Source organism: Python bivittatus, unplaced genomic scaffold, assembly GCF_059951505.1.
Source record: "Python bivittatus isolate LINGU-HERP-01145 unplaced genomic scaffold, Pbiv_v1 ctg000960_np1212, whole genome shotgun sequence".
In the NCBI taxonomy this organism is placed as follows: domain Eukaryota; kingdom Metazoa; phylum Chordata; class Lepidosauria; order Squamata; family Pythonidae; genus Python; species Python bivittatus.
In genome coordinates this window covers 16214535-16223207 of record NW_028277124.1, presented here as the reverse complement: position 1 = coordinate 16223207, position 8673 = coordinate 16214535, and positions in this window count along the sequence as shown.

The following is an 8673-nucleotide window of genomic DNA, read 5'->3' as shown; positions in this document are numbered from 1 at the left end:
ACTGCTTTCAAGACAGTTCTTCTGCTTCATCTGATTCTCCTGGAAAAGTCTGGCAGATATGGATGCCATTAGAATATTGAAACAGCATGTCACCTTTCCCAGAGGGACCAGTGCATACAGTAAGTGAATCAGGGATGATGTTGGATAGATCTTCTGGTCTTGTAAATCCTTGCCTACAAACTGGTCCTGCTCTTCTTGCCCTTTCTCATCATATCTGTCAGGGTTCTGTGAGCAGGAGTCTCAGAGAAGAAATGCCAAGAATGTTAACACCCAACTGCCTCCATCAAATGATTGGAGAGAACATGGGGGAAAGGTATTTTGTCATAGGGGAAGCTGTGGAAGAATTTGTGAAAGATTTGAAGCAGCACTGCATGTAAATTCACTACCATCCCTCCTGCCTGCTCAGAGGCTGTCAATGGGTTGTAAAGTCTTCCTTTTCTGGCTTGCAATAAATATTAGTTCTCTAAGTCCCTGAGGAATTTTCAGCTTGTATCCTTGCCCCAATCGAGGCAGCATGACATTGTACCTTTACTGCTATTTGACCTTTCGCTTGCCATTCTAACCTTGCAGCAGGCGACCTATTCTGCTAATATTATTGGAAACTATCAGTATTCATGCCTAATTCTCTAAAGCCGAGACATCTTTGATGAACAGATGAAGAACAAAACCTTTGTATCTAATTACCATTTTGTAAAGGATCTCCTGCAGGAAGGTGTCTTTCTGGACAGAACCACCAAATATCTCCTTTATTCATAATGCTTTTGTCATTGAGCAATCACTTTTTTATTAAAAAAAAAAAGTCCTAATATAAATGAAACCTTACAAATGGGAATGAATATAACATTTGTATCCTTCCAGTCCCATTTATTCTCTGCACAATATAATACTGTATAAACAGAGGACACTGTCCAGATTACCTTGGGCCATTCCCCCTCCAAAATGCATTTTCTTAAGGATAATATAGACAAAAGCATTACTGAGAAAGTTGATAGTGTAATCTACAAAATTCATCCATAGTGAGACTGGAAACTTTTGTTCTAGACAGCTGGCGGATAAGACTCTTTTATGATGTTATGTGGAAATAATTTAGTCTAATTTCATTTTTGTTTTCTTTTTAATCATAGAAACATGCAGGCTTAGGACTAACAAGATGTCCAGGAAATGGGGGAAAATGGGAAAGATAGCCATAAGTGGGGATGCTGGGGAAAGAGAGAGAGAATTCGATCCAGCATTTCCTCCCTGTTCCTAACCAGCTTTATCCTACAGTTTTTCCCAGAAGATAACTGTTCCAATCCTCCTTCAATAATGTCCTGGATTTTCCCCCCTTTTCTTTTCTTGCCTCCAGCATACACACACAGACACACACACAAACACACACATCCCAATATTTCTTTGTCTTCGCTTCCCCTATTTTTCTCTCTTTCCTCCATGTGGTGGTAAATATGTACAGTTGAAGACACACATCTGAAGCTCTGTTGCAAAGAAAGCTTAAGGGGTTAAAGGGGAATAGATTTCAGAAGACCTCCAACCATTATATTAGTATCCTCACCTCATTATTCACAGGCTGATTTTCTTATTTAATAAAGTGATTTTTACTATGCACTTCAGAATCAGTGGCCAAAATAGAAGAACAAGAGGGAGGGAGGGAGGGAGGGAGGGAGGGAGAGCATCAGAGAAGGAAGGAAGGAAGGAAGGAAGGAAGGAAGGAAGGAAGGAAGGAAGGAAGGAAGGAAGGAAGGAAGGAAGGTTGGTTCAGAAGATGAGAAGGAAGAAGGGGGAGGATAGATGTAGATCTAATTATGAAGAATTGAGGTACCATTTCATGTAGAGTTCATGAATAACCATTCACACTGAGAACAGTGCTAACAAAAATACAGAAATATTTCTTTAAAAATGAGGTCTTTGATTCTTCTTTAGTTGATTTCTTAATTATTCAGCCAACTGATGATGCTGGTTCATACTGTGTTGCGATTTTCATTGCTTTGCTTCTACTGAGCTGAAGGATAAGTCTATACCAAATAAAAATACCAAATTATTACAACTACTATATCACTACATTTGATGGACATTGTAACAACATACTGTTTAAGCAATGGCTGCTTTTGTTTTCAAGCCTTCCATCATACCTAATTTGATAATTGTTTTTCTTGGGCTTCTCTATGGAAAGTCTGTGCTCATTAGGTTTTGATAATTCCAGAACTGCTCTTAAACAACAAATTTGGGATATGGATCTCCAAACAAATTTAAGTAAGCTGCTACTTCCCAATATTTCTCATTTTCTCCCAAAAGGGTTCATTGCAGCCTCCTATTTATCATCCGTTACAATTTTGAAATTGCATCAGGCCTTCACCTTAGCCAGGCTGGATGCTTTGCCCTCCGCAGACCTTTATGGACCTTTTAAGGGTAATCCTAGGCACCCTCAGTTACATCCGTGTGGTGATGGCTTCACAGAAACCCTAAGCCAGTGTTGTCCCAACTTGGCCACTTTAAGATGAGTGGACTTCAACTCCCAGAATTCCCCAGCCAGCATGGCTGGCTGGGGAATTCTGGGAGTTGAAGTCCACTCATCTTAAAATGGCCAAGTTGGGACAACACTGCCCTAAGCCATCTGCTACTGTATTGCTCCCTATATAAGGACTCTGGACAGACCCTTGTATAGAAGACCCTTGAAGAAATGTCCAGGTAGGGAGTGTGATTTCTATTTAATGTTACTTCTTTCAGACAAGGGCTCGAAAATATCCTCCCAAGTCAGCCAGTTTTGTGCTGCCATCTGTACGATATGCCGCACCATTACTTACGTTTGGAATTTTTTACAATAGTATTTAATTTTGATCTACTTTAGTATTTTTATTCTTAGCTATTTTAGACCCTATTATATTTACTGTTTTTCTGTTATATAGGGGGTGTTATATGAAGGGGTGTATTACTGCTATTGTTAGATGTTTTGACTATGTCTGGCCTAAGGGCTGTAATAAACCTGGTTGACTGATAATTATTTTTAGGGTAATGAAACAATGGGGAGACTTGAATATTCTGAACTTTGTGATGTTATCCAAACATTCCAGGATCTCATGGAGGTCCATTTAGCCTGGGATTTTGTTTTCCAGCAATGATTGGCTAGAGTGTTCATAGCTTTTACAACTACAGTACACAGCCTCTGCACATACAGGGTGTATATTTAGCTTTAATATAAATTGCCGTGATAAGATAGGCCAGGGTGGGCAGTTCCCAGATCCCTACATCTGTATCCCTCAAGGCCCAGAAAATTGGATCAAAATGTGTTGTGATTCTTCACTGGTTTTGATTAATAAAGAAAACAAAAAGGTAAGGGAGCTATAGAGGACCTTTAGCATAACTTGCGATCCAACAACGAAGAATTCACCCCCAAACCCACCTAGCTTCCCCTGCATGTCTCAGACCACCATCTTGCATTACTGCCATGCCATTTCCAACATTCACACAGTGCTGAAGAGTAATTTATTATTATTATTTCCACAGGATAGAAATATGTTTAATCATTAAGACTAAGGAAACTAAAGTCTCCTGGTGACACCACATTCATGTCTATGGTTTCCTTGCAACCAGGGAGATATACCATTGGCATGCCATTGTCTTCTTCCAGATGGTGGTTTCTCATCCAAGTACTACCCAGGTCCAACCCCACTTAGGTTTTCAAATTCAGCCAGGATTAGGTAGGCACTGCCACTTAGCTAGACAGAAGAACAGTAATGCCCTCCATCTTCTAAAGTAGTGCAGAGAGTAAGGAAGATGACTTTGATGGAGATATGCAGAAGGTGTGGTTTAGGCAAAAGCATTCTGAAAGTCCGGGACAAGATAACATTCAAAAGTGGCCCAGGAAAACACCTCACTAGTTCACTGAACTATAAGGAGGAGGAGGAGGTCCAGCACAATTAGACTTGCAAGATTCTGTTATTATAGCCAATTTCAATAAAAGTAATTTTAGCTTTCCTGCAGAGTTGATTTCCTGGTCTGGTCTCCCTAGTGGGGCTGATAAGTAGTGCCATAATTCCCAAACAGAATCTTTTTTAGGAAACAATAAATAAAAAACTCCTGTAGTGGTTAAAATACTAGATTAGGATCAAGAAATCTCAAATTCCTGAGAGTCCACCCTCTACCATGGAAACTCCCAGCATGACTTGGGGGCAGTCACTTCCTCCCTGGCTTGTTGTTATGGGGGGAAAATGGAAGAAGGAGTGTCATGGAGGTTGTCTTGAACTTCTGGAGGAAAAGTGGGTCATCAGTCTAAGAAATAAATGATAAATAATAGTCATGGCCTCCCCACCATGAAAGTGACTATGTGCCACTTGGAAGAGAAAGCCACTGATCACCCAGTGAAAACACACCCAGGCAGTTACGTAAACAATTTTCAGGTAACTTATCAGCAGAACTTGGCTTTAAGAATGTGCAAGGGACTCTCTTAAGACTAATATGGGATGGGAAATCTCCCATCATACCTGTATGTTGCTGTACTTGCATAGAGACAAGGAACAGGACCGGCATTAAGAGATTCTTTTCTTGCTCATGCATTTCCAGAGCTATCCATCATTTAAAAGGCCTTTGGTTGATTACAGTGTTTAATCAGGGATATTTAAATACATTTGCATATTACCAAAAGCTTAATTAATATAGGTGCTTCTCGAGGACACTAAGCCCCTCGTCTCTTCGATGTAATGAATGATGGCCTACATCTCATTGTCAGCAGTACAGTCTGATTTCTCCCACCAAAATCCAAATGCAAGCTCCACTGGCTTAATCTACCAATTAATCTGATTGAAGCTTACAGCTTTGATCTGGGATATGCTCAACGGATCTCAGCTCTGCTAGGTGGGAGGGAAAGGAGGCTCAGCCGCGAAACCTGAACATCGGTGAGCAGCTCTGCATTTTGGGGATCCTGGCCGCTATCTCCTTTCTGTGACAGGACAAGCAGCCATGGCAGAGATTGTATTTGCTCTTCTCTAAGTTTTAGGTTAATTTTTTTTTTTTTTTTTTGTAATTCCTTCTGTCTGTCTGCCAGATGAACAACTGCATAGCTGGAAATACCTGGGCCCTATTTTGCTTCAGTAGCCAGGCTTGCAAGTTGCACAGTCCTGACCGTTTTAATGCAGGACAATTAAGGGAAGCAATCTGTGGATTCCCCTGACAACGATTCCCCTCCCACCAAAGCAGGAGAAATAACCATCAATCACTGTCCTTCATATGAGGTGGGATTGGGATGGGCACGCATGCTTTGAAGAACAGGTTTACCTACCTGCTGAATTGCTTGGCAAAAAGGTTGCAGGCGCAGAGATCTAGCTCTACTAACTGTTACTGAACATGGGTCTAAGGCGCTTTTAAAACCCACGTCCAAAACATAGCCTGGCTGTGGAAGACATTGACTGATAACAAGTGAGTTCCAACCTCAAATAATGCTGCAAGGCAATACCAATGCTGGTAGCGATAGAGATAGTAGCTTGTGGAGGAGGCAAAATGGGATAGGAGTAAGCAAGAGAAGAGACCGAGAGATGTTCTGGTCATCTAGTGTGAACATCTACAGAAGGCTTGCTGAGAATCCTGCCCTCACATGAGGTGTAGGGTACAGGGGCTTTGGGTCAGCCTTTCCGGGAAGCAGATCTCATGCTTTGGATACGCTGCCCCCCAGAGGTACACTTGGCTCCAACTCTCCTCTAATTCCAGCAGACATGAAGCCAATTTTATTTCAACTGACCTCTGGTCAATAGCACGACTGTGAGTGACCACTGGTTTAGTTTAGGATTATAGCTCGGAGTATTAAGACTCTTTTCTTACTTGGTCTGTGTTTTCCATGTTGTGTGCTACCCAGAGTCTTGCGATACAAAAATGGGAAAACAAACAAATGAATAAAACGGTGCTCATTTTCCCCAGTAATAAAATGAGTAAAAAATACAGCCACATAAAACCCTTTTTCAGCAGACGCAGTGTAAAAGCATTAATACAGTCATTAGTAACCAAATCAGCAGCAGAGTTGGCAGAATCCCACTTTTTTTCTCAGTTTATATATAGCTTTGTTTGTTTTTTGCATTGCAAACTAGCACTTTTTCACAAGAGTGCTAAATCCATGTTTAAGAAACGGGAATTTTGGGAGTAAGACTGGACAAGCACTTCATGAAGTGCTAGTTAGGCACTTTGTGGGCCTCTGAGGAAGCTAGAAGTCCCATCTTTTTTATAGCCAAGCCAAAATGTCCAGCAAGTGAAGAGGAGAAGATGTTCCTCAGGATCCTGAAGTGCCAGTAAGATGTGGCAGATCCTGGTTCCTCACTGGTATCGAAGCATGTTAGATTACGATCACAGCACAAAGGCAGGAGAAAAGAGAAAACTTTGTTTTAAAACTGGAACAGGTAAAGACCCCTTTAAGCTACCTCAGTGCACGGCTGGGGATGAGAGAAAGACATTACGAGAGCATATCATATAAACATGATTACCAGGGAATGTTTGAGCCTGGTTAGGGAGTTATGAGAATGAACCCTGCTATCTAAGCCAAATAGTTTGCTGTCACTCATGGGACGGTCTGCCCTGGATCAAATTACCTTCTCAAAAAGCTCTCCCCACACCGTTATTCATCATAGAACCCCTCAGTCTCCACTGCACCTTTGTATTCTCCTCACCAACCCAACTTCCAGGCACCATCAGTATGACTCCCTGAACTCTCACTAATAGAACTACATTTGTACAAAAGGGTAGATATTTAGGAGAAGGTAGGATGTTGGTTGCAAGCTGGCATGTCGGCTTTCCTTCTTCTTTCTCTATCCAATAGTGAGAAAGGGGAGCTGGGAGAAGAAGGCCATTGCTAGTTGATGGACCAGAATGATGGGGAAAACATATAACCGGTTCTCCAAGGAGACTAAATCAAGTTTTGTTGCTTGCTCCCATCTAGCCAATCTTGTCTGGACTCAGAAGGTAAGCAGAGTCAGACTTGGTTAGTATGGATGGGAGACAACTAAGAAATCCCAGGGCTGTAGGAAAATTCCAGAAAGCAACAGTGTGAAACCACTTCCATACTGTTTCCAAGAATAAGGATATGTCTTTGCAATTATCAGGAATCAAGATCAATTTGAAGGAAGAGATTTTACTTTACCCCCTAGTAACAGTGGGGTTGATCTGCATTCGATGCAAACGCTTGTAAATTTACAGGACAAGATAAAGGAGCCATTACTGATATATAATACATTCTCACTTATTTTATGCACAGCTATTCTGGCCAAACCAGTATGATTTTGTTTCCTTGAAAGTGGCAAAGTTTCATTATACTGCTCATAAAACTCAACACACCTCAATTACCTCAGTGATTTATGTTTGTAGTTTATATTACCTGAAACAGAAACTGTTCAATTATTTTGTTAACTGGCAGAATTCTGTCAGAGACCATCATGAAGAACAACAACTACTACTAGAATGTGTAGCATTAGACTAGGAGACCCAGGTACTAGGTCTCCCTCAGCTACAGAAGTTCATGGGAAGACTTTTGGCCAATCACTCTGTTTCTCAGTCCAACCTACCTCACAGGATGGTTGTTATGGGAGAAAATTGGAAGTGCTAGTTAGGCACTTTGTGGGTCTCTGAGGAAGCTAGAAGTCCCATCTTTTTTATAGCCAAGCTATATATCTACACCACCTTGAGTTCTTAAAGGAAAGGCTGACTCTAAGTCAGGTAAATGGAGCCTGCAGAATTCCAGACATCTTCCCATGGGAAGTTAAGATCATATCTTCAAGGGTTCCCAAGAAGAATCCTATTCAAGAAATTAAATGCAGTCAATGAGTTAATAAATAAGTGCATGTACAGTAATTTAACACATGGTTCAGTTTTCCATGTGCAAAGAACTTTCTATAGAAAGAGATGCCTACAAAAATGTAATTTCTCCCCTTGTCTAGCTTTTCAGCCTGAATGAGAATGTTTTATAGTCTGTATGTACTATGAGGAGCATTTCCAAGGAATACATTATAGGGTGATGATGGTGTGATCTCCTGTCTGTTTTTTCACTCCTGAAATGCAGACGAGAGGGTGGAATGATGAGGAAAGGGTGTTCCCACTCATTACCACCAGGAAGATACAGTGAATTTGAGAAGAAAATGACAGAAAGGGAAAAAAAAGATTCAGCATACGTCCCTTTCTTTGCCTCTGATGGCAACCTTCCTTGGCTTGCCAACTTCTGCTTAGGTCGCAAATCGAATGATTTCAGTTGGATCAGTAAGATCCTTGCACTGAAATAGCTAGACTTAATGTATGCACCTTACATTCTTTAACAAAACCCAGAGAATAATTGAGAATTCCTACAACTAATGCTTTAAAATTATGTGTATTTCTGTTATTGTAAAACCATAATCTTCAGGACGTGCTGTTCTTAACAGTTTGAACTACGTGTATGCTACAGAGGGGGCTTTTTCTGCAGTGGCACTCAGTTCTGGGTGCTTTCTTTGAAAAGACAGAGCTGACACTAGTATTGTAATCTTTCCAGTGTCAGGAATTTCTCTGAACGCTGGCATTTTAGAAAACCAATGCTCTCTCTGCCCGCCTGCAATTTGCACTGAGAGCTACGACTGTTACAAAAATTGCTTCTATTGTACTTACATGTCTATTGCATGCTGCCTTTGGATAAAGGGTAGTTTAGACACGTTTTCAATAAAGAAACATTTTCCCAGT